The following is a 21,096-nucleotide window of genomic DNA, read 5'->3' on the forward strand; positions in this document are numbered from 1 at the left end:
ATCGAGATATAATTCATATGACTTAAAAGTCACCATTTTAAAGTGTAGATTTCAGGGACCCCTGGGTGGCTCATTGGTCAAGTGTCTGCTGTCAGCGCAGGTCATGATCCCAGGGTCCTGGGACTGAGTCCTGCGTTGAGGGATGGAGCAGGGAGCCTGCTTCTCTTTTTACTTAGCATTTTATTTTTCTACTTTAGCACTCAAAACTGGTTGTGTCACTTTCTTCTTCATAGTTTCTGAATTTGAACTGTATTCCTTCCTTAGGTAAAATGTTATAGCTCTCCCACTGTTTTTAATATTTTTTTCTTTGTCTTTAGTTTCAATAAGTTTGATTATGATGTGTCTTAAGTGTGGACTTCTTTGCCTTTATCCTGCATGAAGTTTGCTTAACTTCTTGACCTGTGGTTTTACAGATTCTATAAAACACGGAGTTTTCAGCTATCATGTTTGGAGTCCTTTTGCAGCCCCGTTCTTTCTCTTCTAATACTCCAAAGACAAAAATGGAAGATCCTTTGTTATAATCCCATAGGACTGTGAATGGATTTGGTTTATTTTGTTTCTGTTTTTTCAGACTAATTTCTATTGCTCTCTCCAGTTTGCTAATTTCCTATATCTCAAGCATTCTGCTGAAGCTCATTCATGGAGTTATAAACTCTTGGTTTTTGTATTTTCACTTCTAAAATTTCCATTTGGTTAACTTTTAGGTCTTCTATGGCTTTACCGGGACTTTTTATTTCTTTGCTGAGGTTTTATAATTTTTATAAAATTTGTTTCAAATTTGTTTGTAACAGCTCATTGAATCAGTTCAATGATGGCTGCTTTAAAAATCTTTGTCACATAATTCTAATTTCTCTGTGATCTTCGTGTTGGTATCCCTTCATTACTTTTTTAAAAATTCAGTTTGAGATCTTGTTTCTTGATTTAGCAAGTTATTTGGGGAATTATGTTATGAGATTCTGGACTGTATCTAAGCCTTTGTTTTAACTGGCTTCTTCTCACACTACTTTGGCAGACGAAGGTTGGGGGTGGGGGGGACAATGTCTCCACCATCTACCAGAGGGAGTTAGAAGTTCAGGTTTCCCACTCTTCCTCCATTGACGATTAAGGGAGGTGCTCCCATTCCTGCTGGTGGGGTTGGGAGTTCCAGCTCTTTCTTAGGTTTTCAGTGATGCCTCCCTGGCTGAGGGGGTTAGGATTTCCTATTACTGTTCCCTATGTCACCACCAATGACACTATAGTGTAAGGATATGTGTGGTCTCAATAATTGGTTTTATATTCTTGTTTGAATTTATTGTGTAAATCTATTTTGGTTTTAAATATGTATAAAATTTTACAAACTTAAGTAATACCTAACTAGTTTTATATTTATATGTAGTTAACGGACTAAGGATGAAAATGTTTTGTTTAAAAGGGCTTTATACTCATGGGGTGCCTGGGTGGCTCAGTAGGTTGAGCCTCTGCCTTCGGCTCAGGTCATGATCCCAGGATCCTGGGATCGAGCCCCGCATTGGGCTCTCTGCTCAGTAGGGGGCCTGCTTCCTTCTCTCTGTCTCTGCCTACCTTTCTGCATACTTGTGATCTCTGTCAAATAAATAAATAAAATCTTAAAAAAAAAAGGGGGGGCTTTATACTCTTGATTTGGCTCTGGTTGTGATCTCAGAGTCATGGGATTGAGCCCTGCATTGGGCTCTGTGCTCAGCACAATCTGCTTGAGTTTCTCTCTCTCTCCCTCTGCCCCACCCGCTCATGTTCTCCCTTTTCCTTTCCCTCTAAAATCAATCAATCAATCACTTTTTTTCCCCCTTAAAGGGCTTTATCCTTTACACCAGTTTGAGAAACACTGATATGGGTGACTGCGGGGCCTGATGTCCAGATCAAGAGTCTCTGGAGATAATCAAGTTTCCGTCCAGGTTCTCTCACCCACATGAAAAGACAAAAGGAGCTGGGTCACGACCCGATGGACAACATGCCAGTCTGACACAGACTTCTCACAGATAAGAGAAAAGCAAACTCTTATTTCAGGCTCTATTAGTTTCCTATTGCTGTTGGAACATATTACCACAAACTTACTGGCCTACAACAACACAGATCTGTTCTACAGTTTTTTTTTTTTTTTTTTAAAGATTTTATTTATTTATGTGACAGACAGAGATTACAAGCAGGCAGAGAGGCAGGCAGAGAGAGGGGAGGAAGCAGGCTCCCCGCTGAGCAGAGAGCCCGATGTGGGGCTCGATTCCAGGACTCTGAGATCATGCAGGTTGAAAGTTCAAAATCAGTTTCACTGAGCTAACATCCAGTTGTCAGCAGGACTGGTTGCCTCTGGAGGCTCCAAGGCAGAATCTGTTTCCTTGCCCTTGCCAGGTTCTACAAGCTGCCTGCACTCTTTGGCTTGGGGTCCCTTCATCTTCAAAGCAAGCAGGGTAGCATCTTCAAATCCCTTTCTTACCCTCTGACCTCTGCTTCTCTTATCACTGCTCCTTCTCTGACTCTGAAGCTCCTCCCTCCCTCTTGTAGGACCCTTGTGATTACACTGGGCTCATCTAGATGGTCCACGATAATCACCCCATCTAAAGACCCTTCACTTACTCACATCTACAAAGTCTTTTCATCATGTAAGTTAACATATTTTTCTTGCAATTGAAGATGTGGACATCTTTGGAGTATGTTGTTAACTTGCAACTGAATCACATTTTATTTTATTATTTATTTATTTATTTGACAGACAGAAATCACAAGTAGGCAGAGAGGCAGGCAGAGAGAGAGAGAGAGAGGAGAAATCAGGCTCCCTGCTGAGCAGAGAGCCTGATGTGGGGCTTGATCCCAGGACCCTGGGATCATGACCTGAGCTGAAGGCAGAGGCTTTAACCCACTGAGCCACCCAGGCGCCCCCTAAGTCACATTTTAAATGACTGACCTTTTCACTAGCAGGTAAGCTCCACCATAATGGGGATTTTTTTCAGGAATGTTCACCAGTGTTTTCTTAGTTTTCTGCTAATACAGTAGGGGTCACATTTTCATGTCTGTCCCTGCTGAGAAGGCAGCTTCAAAAAGTCTTGGGTGTAGAGCATCCTACGCAAAAGGAACAGCAAGTACAAATACAACATTAGGCCAGAATATACTTTTCATTCATAGTAATAATAATTAATATAACATTTGTTGTGACATTGCTCATTTTATCTCAATTCCCATAAACTATCAAATTGTTGATACATTGCACCCATCTGAAAAGCTATTTAGATCCTAATCCAGAACATAAACTGGCCAAACCCAGAGGGTTTCACTCAGTAGGTTTCTCATCTTTACCTTTGTATCTCTCTCTTCTGAGTGTTAACTGGTTTTACCTCTGTGCCTTCTTTTCTGACTCTGCAATTTAAAAAGTTTTTGCTTACTATTAAATCAACATAAAAACATTATACAAGGAAATATTAAACACAACAACAACAAACCATGTGGCACCTGGATGGCTTAGTTGGTTAAATGTCTGACTTGATTTGGATGCAGGTCATGATATGAGGGTCCTGAGAGCAAGTCCTATGTCAGGCTCTATGCTCAGCAAGGAGTCTGATTGAGATTCTCTCTCTCTCTCTCTCTTTTCCTCTGCCCCTCCCCCACCTCTTGGGGCAGAGGAAGAGGGCAGGTGGGCACGCTCTCTAAAATAAATAGGTAAATCTTTAAAAAAACCCAACAAAACCCATGATCCATGATTCAAACATTAATTTCTCTGCCAGATTTGTGTCAGTAAATGTGCAAACTCTAGAGTCACACTGCTTTATATTTATTTACATCCTAGCTTTGCCTCTCACTAACAGTGTGACTTTGGGTAAATTACTCAGATCTCCTGAGTTTCAGTTTCCTCATTAGTAAAACAAAAATAACAACCGTACCTTCATCACAGAGCTGCCGTGAAAATTAGATGAATTAAACTGAAAACAAAGTTTGGCACATAGCAACCCCCTCAATAACTATTAATCATTATTCTTTTTTTCAACAATTTTCTTCCCACACGATTTTTGTTCAGGTGCAACCACAGGATACATAAAGCATTGTGTTCTACTTTTTTCATTTAATGTTCACGTTTTTTTCCACATTCCTATTTTATATATTTATATATACAAATATATATTTATATATATATAATTTATATATTATTTTTAGTGACAGCTTGACATTCCATACTATTGTGAGTTTTGTTTAAATATTTCCTTGTAAAAAAATAAATATTTCCTTGTTATTGTATTATTATTAGTGAAGATCTCATAAGCATACTTTGTATTTGATGCTTTATTTAGCAATTGTTCCTGGAGTATAATTCTTGATTTTGTGTCCAACATTTAAAACTCCTTCCTACAGGGGGCGCTTGGCTGGTTCAGTAGGTAGAGTGTACAACTTTTGATCTCAGGGTTGTGAGTTCAAGCCCCATGTTGGGTGTGGTGCATACTTTAAAAAAGCCCCTTTCTTTCCTTCTGTGTAGTTTCAAAGAAGCAACTGCTTTCAGTATATGTTGGAAAGAGAGGCAGATCTATCATACCAGCACAGTGAAGTCATTTTCTCTTAAGAACAGACTGTTGATAAAAGACTGATAAGGTCTATAATGTTTTCATCACTGTCATCATCATTCATTCATTCAACAAACATGTATTATTCAGGCAGGATGGGTTAGGCCTTTTTTTTTTTTTTTTAAAGATTTTATTTATTTATTTGACAGAGAGAGATTACAAGTAGGCAGAGAAGCAGGCAGAGAGAGAGAGAGGAGGAAGCAGGCTCCCTGCTGAGCAGAGAGCCCGATGCGGGACTCGATCCCAGGACCCTGAGATCATGACCTGAGCCGAAGGCAGCAGCTTAACCCACTGAGCCACCCAGGGGCCCGGGTTAGGCCTTTTTTTGAGTAGGAAGAAAGTTATAAAAGAAAGCCAGAGATTAAAAAAAAAGTGATGAGTTTTCAATACAAACATCATTTTATTTATAAACCTCCCACGCTGATTCCATGTGTCTTTTAATGCACAATGTGGAATGTAGGTGCAAGTTAAAAAGAGGCATTTTCGGGACGTCTGGGTGGCTCAGTTGGTTAAGTGGCTGCCTTCGGCTCAGGTCATGATCCCAGCGTCCTGGGATCGAGTCCCACACCGGGCTCCTTGCTCGGCGGGGAGCCTGCTTCTCCCTCTGCCTCTGCCTGCCACTCTGTCTGCCTGTGCTTGCTCTCGCTTCTCTCTCTATGACAAATAAATAAATAGAAAATCTTTAAAAAAAAAAAAAGAGGCATTTTCTTCTCTCATGGAACTAAAATTATGTCAACCTGATACTGCTCATCTAAGCATACAAATTTTACAGAAGCCATGGGGATATCTTGTAAGAAGGGAGTCCCTGTCTCTGAGAAGTGTACATAAATGCCTTTTTCCCTGTGCCTTAACATTATTTTGAAATAAATAAGACAGTAGATATTGTTGGAATCTTCTCCTTGAAGGCAGAAGGAGAAATCTTTGTAAGTCCAGCATGACCACATTCCTTCTTTTGATGAGGGCCTACTGTAAAAACTGAGTTGACCTCAACTGTATTGTGTGCTATTAAAGCTACTGAACTTTTCGCATATGAAATAATAAAGATTAAATGGTTTTTTTAGCCCACCACATCCTGAGTTCAGTTTTACACCTTCTCATCCGTGTAGCTGAAGTACTATAAAAAAGTCTCTCCTGTTGTCTTTATCTCTGTCTCTCTTCTTATCAACACTCTGCTAAAAACAATTGCCAGCACTCCACTACTGGCTTGGGAAATAATATACCCACAGCAACCACCGACCTACACTGATAACGTAATGAATGTATTCTTTAGGAAACAGTTTAACATTATGGAAACTATTTTAACTATCATTGATAAGGAATTCTGTTATCTAGGTATTTTGTTTACAGATCCGTTCTCTCTGGTTTTCTTGAGAACTAAGAGGGAAAATATAGACATTTTCCTCTCTTTTAAACTTTATGAACGGGTAATACGAGGGTCTGGGTTTGCTGCCCTTTCAGTCAGACTTTGTCAACTTTGAGAACCTCGTTTCATTTCCATTAAGCCAGAAACAGGAGGCACCAGAGTACCCAGGGAGCACAGGCAAAGGGAATTGGAAATCAGTTCTTTTAAACATCACAATATCAGTTAACCCTTTAAGACAGTGGCTCTCCTACCCTGTTGGGATCAGTCGATTTGATGGAAGTGTTAAGTCCTCTCACTTATACATATATGTATATGAGCATTTTTCTTGGGAGAAAACCAACTTTATTACCACTGTAACTCTCTCTCTACACATGCACATTTTTTCCCCCATGTAATTTCACCTCTGCTCCCTCTAAAAACACTACCCTGGGAGAAATTATGTCAATCAGTCAACAGTAGTTTCTGAACGGGATGAGGAGAAGGAGAGATGGGGGCTGGGAAGAGATAGTAGATCACAAAACAGAACTTCACAAAACAGAACTCCATTCTGAGTACAGGTCATTATCCTCAAGGCTCCCACTAGAGAGAGAGAAGATTTGGCATCAGAAGGCCTTGCTTCAAATCTGTAGCATTTTCCCATCCCTCCCTTTCCCGACCCAATGACTTAGGTGACTCATTAAACTTCCCAACCCTTAGTATCCCTGCCCCTCACCTTGTAAAATGGAATGTTGTCAGACTTCTCCGGGTTACTGCATGGTCAAAGGAGAGATAACGCATGTATTAAAGTCCCAAACAAGCAGGAGCCATAATAACTATTAATGCACTTGTCATTCCCTTAGCTTCATCTCCAGGTTGTCCCCTCATTGAGTGATCAAGCTTCACTGTCCCCTTCTCAGAGAAGTCTCCAAGACCACTAGGTGCAAAGCAGCCTCTCAATGTCACCACGCTGCTTTATTACAGTCAGGACACTTGTCATATGTGCAGTGTGGTTTCATTTTGTACTTGCTTACTGCCTTTCTCCCCAGACTAGAATAAAAGCTCTTGGAAGCCAGAGCCCTTGTCTTCTTTTCCCCAGAACTGTAATAGTTCACCGCACACAGTGGACGCTCAGATTTCGGTGAATCAGGATGACAGTGGTTTAGACGGCTGACACTCCAGGGGAGGAGTGCCTGGATTTTAAATCCCAGCTTTTCAGCGGACTACGGTGGGTGACATCAGGTTGGTTATTTAACTTCCCGGTGCCTCCCTTTCACCGCATGTAAAATGGGCGATTCTGAAATAACGTACACTCTATGGAAATGTTAATATCTGTTAAATACTAAAACAGTGCCTGGCGCGTAGTGAGTCTCCTACAAGTGCTGTTTCCTACTCTTCAGTGAGTGAATCAACTGTTAATACATTAATAGTGAGGGCACGTGACCCTTTAAGTGTACCAGACACGCGCCGATGCCTCCGGTTTGACAGAAAAAGACTTATTCTTGTCATAAAACTCTCGTTTCGCTCCACTGCACCGTGTCATCCGCCTGACCCGCCACCGCTTAGCGGAAGGGGGAGGTGCGGCCCTAGTTGCGACAGAGTCCCCAGTCACCCCCAGGTGGCACTGCTCGGGGTTCTCCCGGGCCGGGGCCGTCCCAGACCTCGCGGGGCGGTTGTCCGGGGGTAGGAAGCCGGGGCCGAGGGAGTCCCAGCTCCGCGTTCGGGAACCCGAGGGACGCTCCTGCGACTTACCTGCGCCCCAGCGGGGTCGCGGCCGCCGGGACGCGCCGGCAACCCACTCCCACCTCCAGTCTCAAAACCTCCGCGGGGCTCGTGGGAATCGGTGGCTGCGGGCCGAAGCGAGCGGGGGCGGGCCAAGCGGGGCGGGGCGGTCGTGGGCGGGGCCTGCGGGCTCCGGGCTCCCAACCCCGCCGTGCCTGCGGGACTTCACAGCGTCCGCGGCTTCGCGCAGCCCGCGCGCTCCAGCCAGGTAAGGATGTCGCGGGTCGGCCGGAGCGGCCCCGGCACTGCGGGACTCCGGGCGGGAGAGGGTCACGAACCGGCGCGAGGCGCGAGGCGGCTCTCCCAAGCCCAGAGACCGACCCTCCTGGGATGAGGAAGATTTTCTATTCTTCCTGCCACGGCAGGTGAGGGAGCCGGTCCACTCCGGTCCAGGAAGAAGGGACAGGTGCGCGCTCCCGCGTAGCTGCGGCTTCCTGGGCCGCCGCGTCTCCGCCCCTGGAGTTCAGGCGCTGGCCTCTCCCGGGGAGCACCCGCCTCCTTTCCCTTTGGGTCCCAGGGCCGAGGCCGCCCCGCGCCAGGTTCAGCGTTGGGTTCACTTCCCAGCGGGGCGGCCAGGTTGGTTCCTCCTCTCTGATTGGGTGGCAGCGCAGTCTCGCTTGAAAGTTGGCACAGTCCGCAGAGACATTCCACGGTTGTACGTGTCCGAGTGCCTCACCCCACCAACTTCACTCTTTTTTTTTTTTTTTTTTTAAATCTGGGAAATTGTTTGAGTCTTGAAAACAGCTGTTCTGTGAAAACATGTATTGGAAAAACTAGGACCTTGATCTGGAGTGTGCACTTCTCCTTGGATCCTAAATTTGCTTTTGATCTGCTCTTCCCCCCCCCCCCCCAAGAAGAATAGTACGTTTCTGTGTTCCAGGTTCGGAAACAGTCTCATCTAATGCCATTCTTTGGAAACTGGAATATTTGATCAGAAGGTTTGAGAACAACAGGATGGGCCGGTGGCTAAGTGGGTTTGAAGGTTATCCAAAATAGTTAAGTGTTTTGAGCATATACCCTGTATTTTTCCAGTGAGTGCCCATTTTCCTTTTAGGAAATTCTGAGAATTTGCTCTCTTTGAGATGATTCTCGCCTAAAGAGCTGAGGAGGAAGAAACAACCTCGACACACCAGTGGTTTTCCCGATTAAGTTTAGTATTTAACAGGTCGGTTTGACACTGGTAGCTCAGTGAGCAAGAATCATACGTAATATGGAATATCATGATTTATACGGAGAAAAGAGAGCGAGTTGTCCTTTTCTTATTTTGTTTTGGACATACTTTTTAGTTCAGTTACGTTTATTCAGTGTTTTGGAAAGACCTATATACTTTCCCTGTACTGTAATTAATCTGATCAATTATTATTACTCTTGCCAATTCATGATGCTTACTGCAATGTGTTTATGTTAATGAGTTTGATTCTTCCCACAAGGGTGTATATGTTTTGATTTCTGGAACTGTATAGGGTAAGTGTTGTAGACACTTGCAAATCAGTACTGTGCTCTAGTTGGCAAAACCTTTGCTCCACATAGGTCCTTGATAGATAGGTTCACATCTTCCCAAACAGAAAAGAATATAGAATGCTAATGTACTTTCAACCTGTTTTACTTATTCTGTACTAAGAGAGTCATCATGTTTTCTCAGCAGCTACTACTTAAGGGCAGGGACAATATTTTATCGAACCGTGATAAAGTCCTGAGAATGGTAACCTTTGCTCTGTAAAGTTCAGCCTTGACAGGTGGTTGGAAGGGTCATGGGCAGTGTCCGGCTACTTTTATGCTTGGGGAGGAATTGTCGGTCTCTCTGCCTTCCTCTGCATATCTGGAGTGGTAGGAGCCTGAGTGAGCCTTGGGCCTCCAATTACACCTCTGCTTACTGGTTCCTCCAGGTTGGTCTCGTTGGTCCTTCTTCTCCCCACCCCAGCTCTTCCAGTTTTGTGGCTTCTACCCTGACTCCACCCCTGCCTGGATTCCCACCCTTAGGGAGAATCAACTTACTGTTCAGCACAGAGAGGATAGGTTCACATCTGCCTAGTGCTGGGTCTCCCATGGATGCTTAGTAAATATCTGTTGAGGACAGTGCCACTTGCTTCAAAGCCCTTATTCTCTCGTGTTATTCAGTCTAGAGAGGTAAAGAGAAGGAAGTTGTATTAGATCAGTAGTTTTAGGGGCCAGCTGCCTTGGATGGATTAGTGTTATAAAGGGGGACATTTGAGTCCTTTAGAAAGGAGTGAAATTAGCTCATGGTTGTTGGCAACTGTAAAATTATCCTGTACCATGTGGTTATGGCATGGGGATAACTTCGTTGACAAGAAGCCTGTAAGAGAGGGGCTTAGTAGTTGTCTCAACCCGGCCTTGCCTTTTTTTGTTTCTGCCCTAGCTCAACCAGTCCTTGCTTGGGTTGAATTAGAACTATTACCTTCCTCACCACGTTTGGCTGCTCAGAGCTCAGATGGCCATAGCTACTGAGGGCTAGATGTAGAAAATAGCACTTTCTTTTGTTTGGGAAAAACAAGGGTGGAATTTTGCTGAGTTGTTATTAGGGAAACAAAGCGAAAGCAAATAAATGTAAAAATGCCTGGACATAGAAATCAACATGTGGTTTTTTGTTTGTTTGTTTTTAAATTTTAACCTTTTAATCTAAATTACATTTTTTCACTCTCCAGAAACAATCCCTTGTAATTCTTTGAGCTGGTTATTTTGGTATTTGCTGCTTGCTACTACTCGAGTTCTGCAGTTTGAAGCATTATCTATTGACTTCTCACTGTGGAAGATGATGACGTGGCTCCCTTTATTTTTCTCACCCCCATCTCGACCACAGCTTCCTTATTTTCCCATCCTTGCAGTAGTAGTTAAACAGTAATTTTGGTTAGATCAATATTCATAGCTAAGCCAAGCACAAGTTCTTGTTTTCTTTGGAGTTAATCATTGTTTGTTCATTTATTTAGTTTTGTATGTCTGCATCATTAATTTGACCCAAAACTCTTGGCCACATATCCAAAACTTGCCTCAAATGTATCACGTGTTGTCAATTTCATTTTCCTGAAGAAGTTGTTCCTGAGTCTCCTCCTTTCCCTCATCTGGACCAGTTGCCCTCTACACATGGGGACCAGTTGTCACCTTGAAGACTTTTGTCATCATCCTGGGGATCCCCATCATTTCTCTCCTGTTGGATCTCTTGTTAAGCACATGTCTTGCTCTATCTTGGTGAACTCTCTTGTTTTGGTAGAGCACATCTTCATGGAGCTTTTTGGAAAAAGTTGCATGGGATATGCTTTTTTATTTTATTTATTTATTTATTTTTGAGATGGTGAATGCCTGGAAATAGCTCTTTTCCACTGACAATTGACTGTTTAGAATTTTAGAATGGAAATTTTGAAGGCATTGTTTCATTGCCTTCTAAGCTATGGTGTTGCTGTTGAGAAATTCAGAACTGTTCTGATTCCTCAGATTTTACCTGTAATTTGTGTACAGTTTACAAGCCTGCTGAGTCTTTTATGGAAGTTATAGAATTTTCTCTTCATCTCCATAATCCTGAAATTTCATGATGCTGTACCTTGGTATGGATCTGCTTTCATCCAATGTGCTGGGCTCTTTGAATCCCGAAACATATCTTTCAGTTTGGGAAATTTTATTCAGTTGACTAATTAATAATAATTTTCTCCCCTCCATTTTCTGTGATCTTTCTTTCTTTCTTTCTTTTTTTTTTTTCTTTTGAAGCTCTTATTTATTTATTTGAGAGAGAGAGAGACAGAGAGGGAGAGAGAAAGAGCACACACAGGGGGACGGGGCAGAGTAGAGGGGCAGAGGCACAGGGAACAGCAGACTCCTTGCTGATCAGGGAGCTGGATGTGGTGTGGGACTTAGTCCCAGGACCCTGGGTCATGACCTGAGCTGAAGGCAGCTGCTTAACTGACTGAGTCACCCAAGCACCCTGTGATTTTTTTTTTTTTTTTTTCAGAAACTCATATTGTTCATGTATTAGATATTTTGGAATAGGCCTCTAATTTTCTTATATTTTCTCTCCTAATATCTATCTCTCTTTTTCATGGTTCTGCTTTTGGGGAGATTTCTCAATTTTATCATCTAGTCCTTCCACTGAGTTTTTAATAAGTATAATCCCATTACTAATTATTTTAAATTAGAAGCTCTTTTTTTTCCCTGTGTGTGTGTGTATGTATGTGTATGTGTGTGGTATATTGAAGGAAAGGAAAAATTTTCCTTTACCCTCAAGACCCGGCTGGACTAAGAATTAAATTTAAATGAGACAGATTAACAGGGGGGAAAAAAGTTTTGTTTCACAGGCACCGAGGTCCGATTATGAACCTGAGACCTGAAGAAATGACTAAAGCAGGCAGTTTTTATATTTTTTAGAGAAAGAAACAGTTAAGTCTGTGAAGAATTGACAGGACAAAGAACATTTTGGGAACTTTAATTAGTAAAGAAATCGAAGCAGGATTTGGGTGCTGATAGTAAATGAGTATTGTTTATACAACCTTCTCGGATCTAAATTTCCCATTTCTGGCCGTAAGGATGTCTTTTTACCTCCTGGTATGGGAGGGCACCTTTCACATAGGAGATTTATTTCCTGCTTTCAGGGGACAGAGGAAAGTCTGAGTGTTCTTCTTGCATCGATTGTCTCTTGGGCAACTTTTATTTTGAAATAATCAATGGGCGGCGCCTAGGTGGCTCAGTGGGTTAAGCCACTGCCTTCGGCTCGGGTCGTGATCTCAGGGTCCTTGGATCGAGTCCCCCATTGGGCTCTCTGCTCCGCAGGGAGCCTGCTTCCCTCTCTCTCTCTGCCTGCCTCTCCATCTACTTGTGATCTCGTTCTGTCAAATAAACAAATAAAATCTTTAAAAAAAAAAATCAATGGGCCAAAGTGACACATTTTGAGGTGGTCTCCTCTTGGTCCCTTCAATATCCATTTCTTCTTCTGTTTTATGGTTTCAGTGCTTATCTGTCTTATCTCTGAGGATAAACTTTTTTTGACGGTTTTATCTTTCCATTACAGACTCAGTTTCCCCAAGTTGCTTTTGTCTGTTTATTAGTTTAGGTCTAGACCTTTCATCTTAGAGGTTTGCCTCCTATTTCTAATACCCTCTGTGGTCTGCTCACGTTTGAGTGGGGGTTTAAAAGCTGAAGATGTGTGTGGCCTTGTTGACTGGAAACTTCCCTGTCTGGTGATCTGGCTGGGGCTTTTACCTGGAGGAACTCTAATGTCTTTACCTCTTGGGCCGCTGAGAGTCCTCAGAAAAGGCTCTTCCACTTTTCCTGGATGGTGGTGGAGAGCCTGGCTGCTGGTGGTCTGGGAGCTAGGTGGAGAAGAAGGTTGGAAGTCTGAGCATCCACATGTCCCTATAACCCCCTCATGGTGTTTCTAGTAGAACGCCCGAGCTGTGTCTGATGTACCCTGTTCTGGAGACCCTCTCTTGGAGAGGAGATGGGGGAGAAACTCCAGGTGCTTTTGCAAGGATGGGGAGAAAGCTACCTCCTTGCCCAGAATGGCCAAAGGGATATGGGACATCTAACTGCTTTTTTTTTTTTTTTTTTTAAGATTTTATTTATTTATCAGAGAGAGAGAGGGAGAGCGAGAGAGCACAGGCAGACAGAGTGGCAGGCAGAGGCAGAGGGAGAGGCAGGCTCCCTGCTGAGTAAGGAGCTGGATGTGGGACTCGATCCCAGGACGCTGGGATCATGACCTGAGCCAAAGGCAGCTGCTTAACCAACTGAGCCACCCAGGCATCCCCATCTAACTACTTTTTAAAGCAGCTTTCAGTCCTCTTTATTTCAGCTCTCCCCTCTCCCCACAGGCAGTCTAACTGCATTTCATTATGTAGCATTTTGGAGATACCATGGTATGAATCGTGTTGCTTCTTGGCTTCCCCTCACCTCACCACGTGAGGTCTCATGTTGTTGTTTTACTGGGCTTTCCGGAGGGAGGTTTTGCTCAACCTGCCATTGGTGCCTTAACCAATGTCCACGAGAGACCAGTGAGCTTCAGCTATGGCGCTGCGCTGCTGTCTTCCTGCCTTTTCCAGCAGTAAACTTTCTTTGGCCAATCCAGGCATTTTCTCTCACGTATCCCAGTTTGGACCTCAGAATTCTTCTTCTACCACTTTAAGCATCCACCACCAACCATTTACCCTTGTCGTGGGAGGCAAAACCTCTAGACCTAGCGTGGGTGGGACGGAGCTTACTGGTCCTCGAGCCCTTGTTCCTGTTCTCTAGCTCACTGTGTCGAGGAGGACCCGTTCCAGCACCTCCGCCTCCGACGGTCTTACCTTTCAGTGAAACTCCACGGTCAGCCCAATACTGTAATCTGAAAGGCAGGCCTGGTGTTCTTGGTGGCCGTGTGGCCTCTAATGGAAGTTACCACTATTTCCTTCTGGAGGCCGGTTTATCATACAATTGCTTTACCAGCAGAAGCATCCTCACTTCCTGTTTCAAAGCTCATGTCTTTCTTGGAATGTGCACCAAGTTCCTGTTTCTGGCTGGGCCATGCAGAAGAAATGACTGATCTATCTGGGACCTCGTGGATGATCAGAACTTTCCCAACCCTGTTTTACCAACTGAATCATTCCTTAGGCTTCTTGAATTCAGTGTGGTTTTGCAGCTTTCTTTGTCAGTAGACTGACTTTATGCTTACACATAGAGGAATGGGGAGAGTCGGCTTCCACTGAAGGAGGGAGGGCATTTTTCCCAAACCACCTTATCTGTGCAGAAAAAGCAAAGGTCTGTACTCCTACGGTGATGCCTATGCATCGGGAGTACGGAAAACACCAGCATTGCCGCATCGGAGTGGGTGCAGCAGTGACTTGCTCTCTGGAGGTGACAGCAAAGGAGAAGGTGGTTAGAACACACTTAGCTGGAGCCCCCCATCGTGAACGGAAACGTAGCCAGTTGGAAGACCTGCAGGGCTCCTTCTTCCCTCAGGGCCTCCAGGGCCATCCTTCTCTTTTCTTTTTTTAAAGGATTTTATTTATTATTTGTCAGAGAGAGAGAGCAAGCAAGAGGGGCTGCGGACAAAGGGAGAAGCAGGCTCCCTACAGAGCTGGGAGCCCAATGAGGGACTCGATCCCCAGACCCCGGAATCATGACCTGAGTTGAAGGCAGACTCTTAACCAACTGAGCCACCCAGGCATCCCCATTATTCCCTTTTCGAAATAGGACCTTTGAAGCCATTGCACCCTCTCTTTCCATGCTGTTTGTCTCTTATGTGCTAAGTGCTTCACCTAAGTTCTTTTTGTCTTCCTAGCTGGATCGCAAACTCTCCTAGGGAAGAGTGCAATGCCTAAAAAATACCTGAAGAATGCACTGAATGAATTTTCCAGAGAATTGTGGACACTTAGCAGTTAGGGGGGAAAAAAAAGATATTTGGTCATAGTTATCCAAGTTGGACCCAATAGCCTAAATTCATTAAATTCTAAATTAGACTTTCACTTTACTTTTGCTGTATAGACTGAAATGTGGAACATGTATGTTTTCCCAAGTGCTGATAACATTCTTTTATTCTTTCTTTCTTTTCTTTTCTTTTTTTTTAAGAGATTTTATTTCTTAAGTAATCTCTACACCCAACTCGGGGCTTGAACTCACAATCCTGAGTCACATGTTTCATCGACCAAACCAGTCAGGCATTGACAACATTCTTTTTTTTTTAAAGATTTTATTTATTTATTTGACAGAGACAGATCACAAGTAGGCAGAGAGGCAGGCAGAGAGAGAGAGGAGGAAGCAGGCTCCCTGCTGAGCAGAGAGCCCGATGCGGGACTCAATCCCAGGACCTGGGATCATGACCTGAGCCGAAGGCAGCGGCTTAACCACTGAGCCACCCAGGCGCCCCATTGACAACATTCTTAAAAGGACAACACAGATTACTACTACTGCTATTTTCTCCCCGGCCTGTGTATTTTCTCTTAGCATAGTGTTGTGATTGTCTTGGTTCTTACGGCTAAGAAGAGTGGTTTTTGGAGGAGGGAGGGAAGTATGTGCTGATTAGGTTGTCTAGATGGGTGAGTTTTACATTTATAAAGGAGAAAGATCTCTTTGAATTTCAGCAGTGTACATATATTTCCTTTTGTAACTACATGTCATTCATTTTTGAAAGTTAAAAGCTTTCGAAATGATTAGCTTACAGAGTATCGAAGTGACAGATTTTAAGTTGCCTTTTACTGTGTAAGATACTTATAATGTAGAACTCTCTGTCAAATATCCTATTCCATTTATCCTCAATATTTGTGAAGTTCTATCCTGATTTCATAGGAAAAGATTTTAATTTTTCTCTATCCTGAATAGAGTTCCAGTAATGTCTTTCTGTTACTATTTCCTTAGAAACTCTCATGTCCTCATGTATCTCCCAGTATTATGTGTCAGCCACAACCTGTGTAATCTCCACATGACTGCCCCCAAAATGAAACTGTGGCTTTTTTTTTTTTTTTTAAGATTTTTTTATTTATCTTCGAGAGAGAGAGAGGGAGAGAGTGCATGTGTTGGTGGGGGTTGCAGAGAGAGTGTGAAGGGGAAGAGGCAGATTCTCCTTTGAGTGGGAGCCCAACATGGGGCTCGAAGCCCCCTCAACTTACAGAGATCAGGACCTGAGCCAAAATCAAGAGTTGGACTCTCAAGGTGCTTGGGTGGCTCATCCGGTAATCGTCTGCCTTCGGGTCAGGTTGGGATCCCAGAATCCTGGGAGTGAGTCCAGATTGGCTCCCTGCTCAGTGGGGAGTCTGCTTCTCCCTCTGCCCTTGACCCTGCGCATGCTCATGCTGTGCTCTCTCTTTCTCACGCGCTCCATTCTCTCCTGCCTCTCTCTTTCTCTCTCTCTCTCTCTCTCTCTTTCTCTCTCTCTCTCTCGTGCACGCATGCACACACTCCCCCTTCTCAAATAAATAAATAAATTCTTTAAAAAAGAGTCAGACCCTTAACTGACTGAGCCACCCAGGGTCTGCACAGTCGTGGCTTTTTTTTTTTTCTCCCTACAAAGGAGTGATTTCAAGGTTTATTTTTCTGCGGATCTAATTTAAGTGTGCAGCGAAGTTGGTTTTTGCCATTGGGGTTATTTTTGTTTCATAGAAGGCAGTTGGCTTTCTTTTTTATTTTCCTTCCTTGCTTGATACAAATGTCTGATCCTTTAGCCAGGTGGTGAAGCAGAAATACAATTCAACTGAGTTATGAGTGAATGAGATATATAAGTTGAGGTGTGAATACTTCTTAATTTTTTAAAGGATTGTCAACTTATTGAGCACCTATTGAAACCAGTTATAGAAGCACTGCTTTAAAAAATTCTAGGTCATAGGTTCTGGAGTTGTAGCTGAAAGAGGGTTTTTGGACTCAGAGCTGGTGACACATCCTTCCACCTCACCTAGAGTAAGGATAAATCCTTGGATGCCACGGAGATTCCTCAACTCTCAGAGTGCTCTGTGGACTCTCTCTGCCATCATTATAAAAAGAAAATGTTATTTTACATATACTAATTATTAAAAAAAATGTAAACAGTGCTGAAGCCTACAAAGAAATTTATTTTATTTTATTTTTTTAAAGATTTTTATTTATTTATTTGACAGACAGAGATCACAAGTAGGCAGAGAGGCAGGCAGAGAGAGAGAGGAGGGGAAACAGAGTCCCTGCCGAGCAGAGAGCCCCATGTGGGGCTCCATCCCAGGACCCTGGGACCATGACCTGAGCCCAAGGCAGAGGCTTTAACCCACTGAGCCACCCAGGCACCCCAAGCCTACAAAGAAATTTAAAACAACCCCAAAAGCATTCCAGAGAAAATCTTGGTGAATCCCTTTCAGTCGTCTCTATCATCATTTGGCTTGTTAAGAATCTTCATCAAATTTCTAGAAAATAATTAACTTGAGCACTGCAGGCAACTGTGTAACTCCAAGTTCTATAATCTTTATATATATGTAATGTATGTGCACTGTACATATATGCATTTTATATATATATAAGATGTATTTTTATATACATATATACGCAGTTACTTTTTGAGATTATAATTAGTTCAGGCATAAAGTTCTTTGGGTAGCATTATTTCATATAGGCATTTTCTTGTAGCAATCATTATCATTTTTAATAGAGAAGTGATTATCTTGTCAATATATGATATACTTGATATTCTTCCATGAAGCTCCCAACTGTCTTACTGTTAATGCCTCGCTAGAAGGAAAAACAACCTTAATTTGACAATGACAAGTCCTTGGTACCCTGTGAGTCTTCTTTAGCATACGAAAATCCTTTTGAAACCTCCCCTTTCAGGGTGCTTAGGTGGCTAGGTCGGTTAAGCTTCTGGCTCTTGATTTTGTCTCAGGTCCTAATCTCCTGGTCTTGGGATCAAATCCCGCATCAGGCTTCCTATTCAGCAAGGAGTCTGCTTCTCTGTCTGTCTGTCTCTTTCTCCCTCTGTCCCTCCCCACTGCTCATTCTCTTTCTCTCAAATAAATAAATAAAATCTTAAAAAAAAAAAAAAGAGAGAGAGAGAGAAAGGGTTAAAAAAAAAAAAAAAAAGAAACCTCCCTTTTCCTTACTCCCCCAATCCCATAGTATATAGTCAGCCACCTCTCATAAACCCAGTGAAGCAGCTCTTTCTGCCCACGGATCCTTTTTCCAGGCTTTACTAAAACCACCATTTGGTACCAAAGAAAATCAATCAATCAATCACACACACACAAAATGGTATTTTGGACCATTCGTCAATTTTTACATAATTGGGGTTCTTTTCTTTTTTTAAGTAAGTAATGTTGTTATACTTTTTTCTTTTTCGGGGATTATTTTCTTGGGGGGTTTTTCCTCAAAATACCACTTTGGGGTTCAGGATTTTTAACTTCTATTAGTCATCCTCAGAAGAGCGCAAAATAATTTTAAAAAGCTCACTAGCTATATAAAGCTATCTAAAGGCGCACCTGGGTGGCTCAGTGCATAAAGCCTCTGCCTTCAGCTCAGGTCATGATCTCAGGGTCCTGGGATCGAGCCCCGCTCAGGCTCTCTGCTCAGCGGGGACCCTGCTTCTCCTGCTCTCTCTGCCTACTTGTGATCTCTATCTGTCCAAAGAAAAAACACCAAAAACAAAAAAACAAAACAAAACAAAAAACGATATAAAGTTTCCATCATTCTCTTTTTTGACCTTTCAGATCAACCGTATTTACTTTGTGTGAAGACACAAAGTTTAGGGGGAGCTAGTCAGGCCATGTTATGCACCAAATTGTAGATCAGATAATAAAGCCAGAGTAACCCAACAGGTCCACTTGCAGAGGCTGTGTTCCGGTCGGTGATGTCTATAGCCTCATTTTGTTTTGTTGGATATGGGAGGAAAAGTTTCTAGGGATCAATAACAAAAGGTGGAGAAGTCGTTATGGTATCTGTGAAACAACATTTGACCATGGTACCTGGCCTAGAGTTCATGAACCTTTGTGTAAGCAGGGGAAGGCATTATAAGCCCACAGGGAGCTCCAACCCGCCCACCCATTTCCCCATTCTTGGACTGTAAGAGGAAGTGTGGGGGGCGGGCGGGCAGGACAACCAGCAATGTGAGGGAATTTTGTGTTACTGTCTTTCTTTTTTTTTTTTTTTTCCCAATTTATTTATTTTCAGAAAAACAGTATTCATTATATTTTCACCACACCCAGTGCTCCATGCAAGCCATGCCCTCTATAATATGTTACTGTCTTTCTTGATAAAGAACCAGAGTAGAGTGAATTCCTATTCAGATTTTTCCTTGACATCTTCCTGTCTAATGTTTAAAGCTTGGGCTAGATTTTTAAGTCGGCTATTAACTGGTGTTATGTTCCCATGCCTCAGGTTTTCCACCTATTAAGCAAAGCATAATGACACATAATTAACAGTCCACTTCAGAAAGATTCATGGCCTAATGCTTGTAAAGGACTTTGAGCTTTTCAGAGTGTTTTATACACATTCATGAATAATGAGATGACTTGCTCTATTTAGCAGAGGGCATCTATATTATGCCCATTTTACAGATGAGAAAAGTGAGCCTCAGAGGATAATAGCTTGCTGAGAACAAGAGGGTAAATTGAACGTGCTCTCTATGACACTTTTCTTGAACTTTGTGGAACAAATGGAATCTAAAATAAATTCTGCCGTGAGTGTGTATGTGTTGGGAAAGTGGATTTTACACTTTTTAAGCAAATACAGCCTTTTGGGGGGATAAGCATAGGCTACTCTTTTGTCAGGGGTGATCATGTTTGACACATTCACTGGAGTTCTTAAAGAGCATTAAATAATTATGGAAGCTAGATATAAACCACGATTTTTGTTTTTCCGTATTTTGTTTATTTGACAGAGACTGAGAGGGAATAAGCAAGGGGAGCGGCAGGCAGAGGGAAAGGGAGAAGCAGATTCTCTGCTGAGCAAGGAGCCTGAGGCAGGGTTCGATCCCAGGACTCTGGGATCATGATCTGAGCCAAAGACAGACGCTTAACCTACTGAGCCACCCAGGTGCCCCAAACTGTGATTTTCAAAGTAACTTTGAAAAGACTCCACACAAAGGTTGTTAAATAAAATAAGTCAGTGGGAGTTTGGAAAAAATATTTTTCTGAATCAGCAGTGAGGGGTGGGAACAAACAAAACAAAGGCTAGGCATAGATGGACATTTCCTAGAACACGAATGTTATTAACTAGTCTAATTATTATTATTTAAAAAAAAATGAACAATGTAGAAGAGGGAATACACAGTGTAAGGCCCCAAGTCACAGTCAACATGAATGTATTGGGACACTAAAAACCCAACTGCTGGGCTCAAGTCCATGCAGTGGTGAAGAAGGCATTTAGGTAAAATGAATTTATCTCTATATGCAGATGGGCATTCTAGTTTTTTGTTTTTGGTTTTGGGGTTTTTTTTGTTTGTTTTGTTTTGTTTTGTTTTTTGTTTTTTATTTGTTTTTGTTTGTTTGGTTTTTTTTTTTTGAGCAGGGAGCTCAACCAGGGAGCTTGATCCTGGGATTCTGAGATCATGGCTGAGCCAAGGGCAGACACTTAGTCGACTGAGCATTCTAGTTTTTACTCAAGAAAGAGATTCAGATATGATTGTGACTCTTAACTGAAGAGATTCACTAAATATTTGACTTGGAACAAAAAGGCTAGTTAAATCTTAGGTGTTGCTACAAATAATTCAGAAATGTCATTTTACCCATTTTCAGGTTACAGCATCTAAGATAGTTTCATCAATGTACCCTAAAGATGTAATGGACTTAGAGAAAAGCAGACATATCTGTTGGTGGCAGAGAAGATTGAGTAAAATACTCTCATCGAATCCTTTGGTCCAGAAAGATAAACACGTAGGAGACATACGGACAGCTTGCGCCCTCTGGTGCCATGGCAAGCGGAGCTTGGTGACACAGGGAGACCATTTGTTTGTACCTTCTGTTCCCAAACAATATACTACCAGCCCCCAATAGTTAATGT

General features: G+C 42.6%; 1 protein-coding gene and 1 long non-coding RNA gene across 3 annotated transcripts in view; one reads left to right on the top strand and one right to left on the bottom strand.

Annotated features, from left to right (window-relative positions):
• Positions 1 to 2,875: 2,875 nt before the first annotated feature.
• Positions 2,876 to 7,738, bottom strand: LOC122919253. Its single transcript, XR_006386777.1, has 3 exons — positions 7,648 to 7,738; positions 6,632 to 6,668; positions 2,876 to 3,069 (listed from the first exon to the last, which is right to left on the bottom strand). It is a non-coding gene; the product is annotated as an uncharacterized LOC122919253 (long non-coding RNA).
• An 85-nt stretch (positions 7,739 to 7,823) lies between these two features.
• The window catches only part of TEC (tec protein tyrosine kinase), a 138,677-nt gene continuing 125,404 nt past the window's right edge, over positions 7,824 to 21,096 (top strand). The window contains exon 1 of one of the 2 annotated variants that reach the window (XM_044226138.1): positions 7,824 to 7,885. The gene's annotated coding sequence lies outside the window, so the exon portion shown is untranslated. Of the gene's footprint in view, positions 7,886 to 8,029; positions 8,043 to 21,096 lie in introns of those variants that run through there. The other variant, XM_044226140.1, reaches the window with a different exon arrangement.

Source organism: Neovison vison, chromosome 11 (genome assembly GCF_020171115.1).
Source record: "Neovison vison isolate M4711 chromosome 11, ASM_NN_V1, whole genome shotgun sequence".
Lineage (NCBI taxonomy): Eukaryota > Metazoa > Chordata > Mammalia > Carnivora > Mustelidae > Neogale > Neogale vison.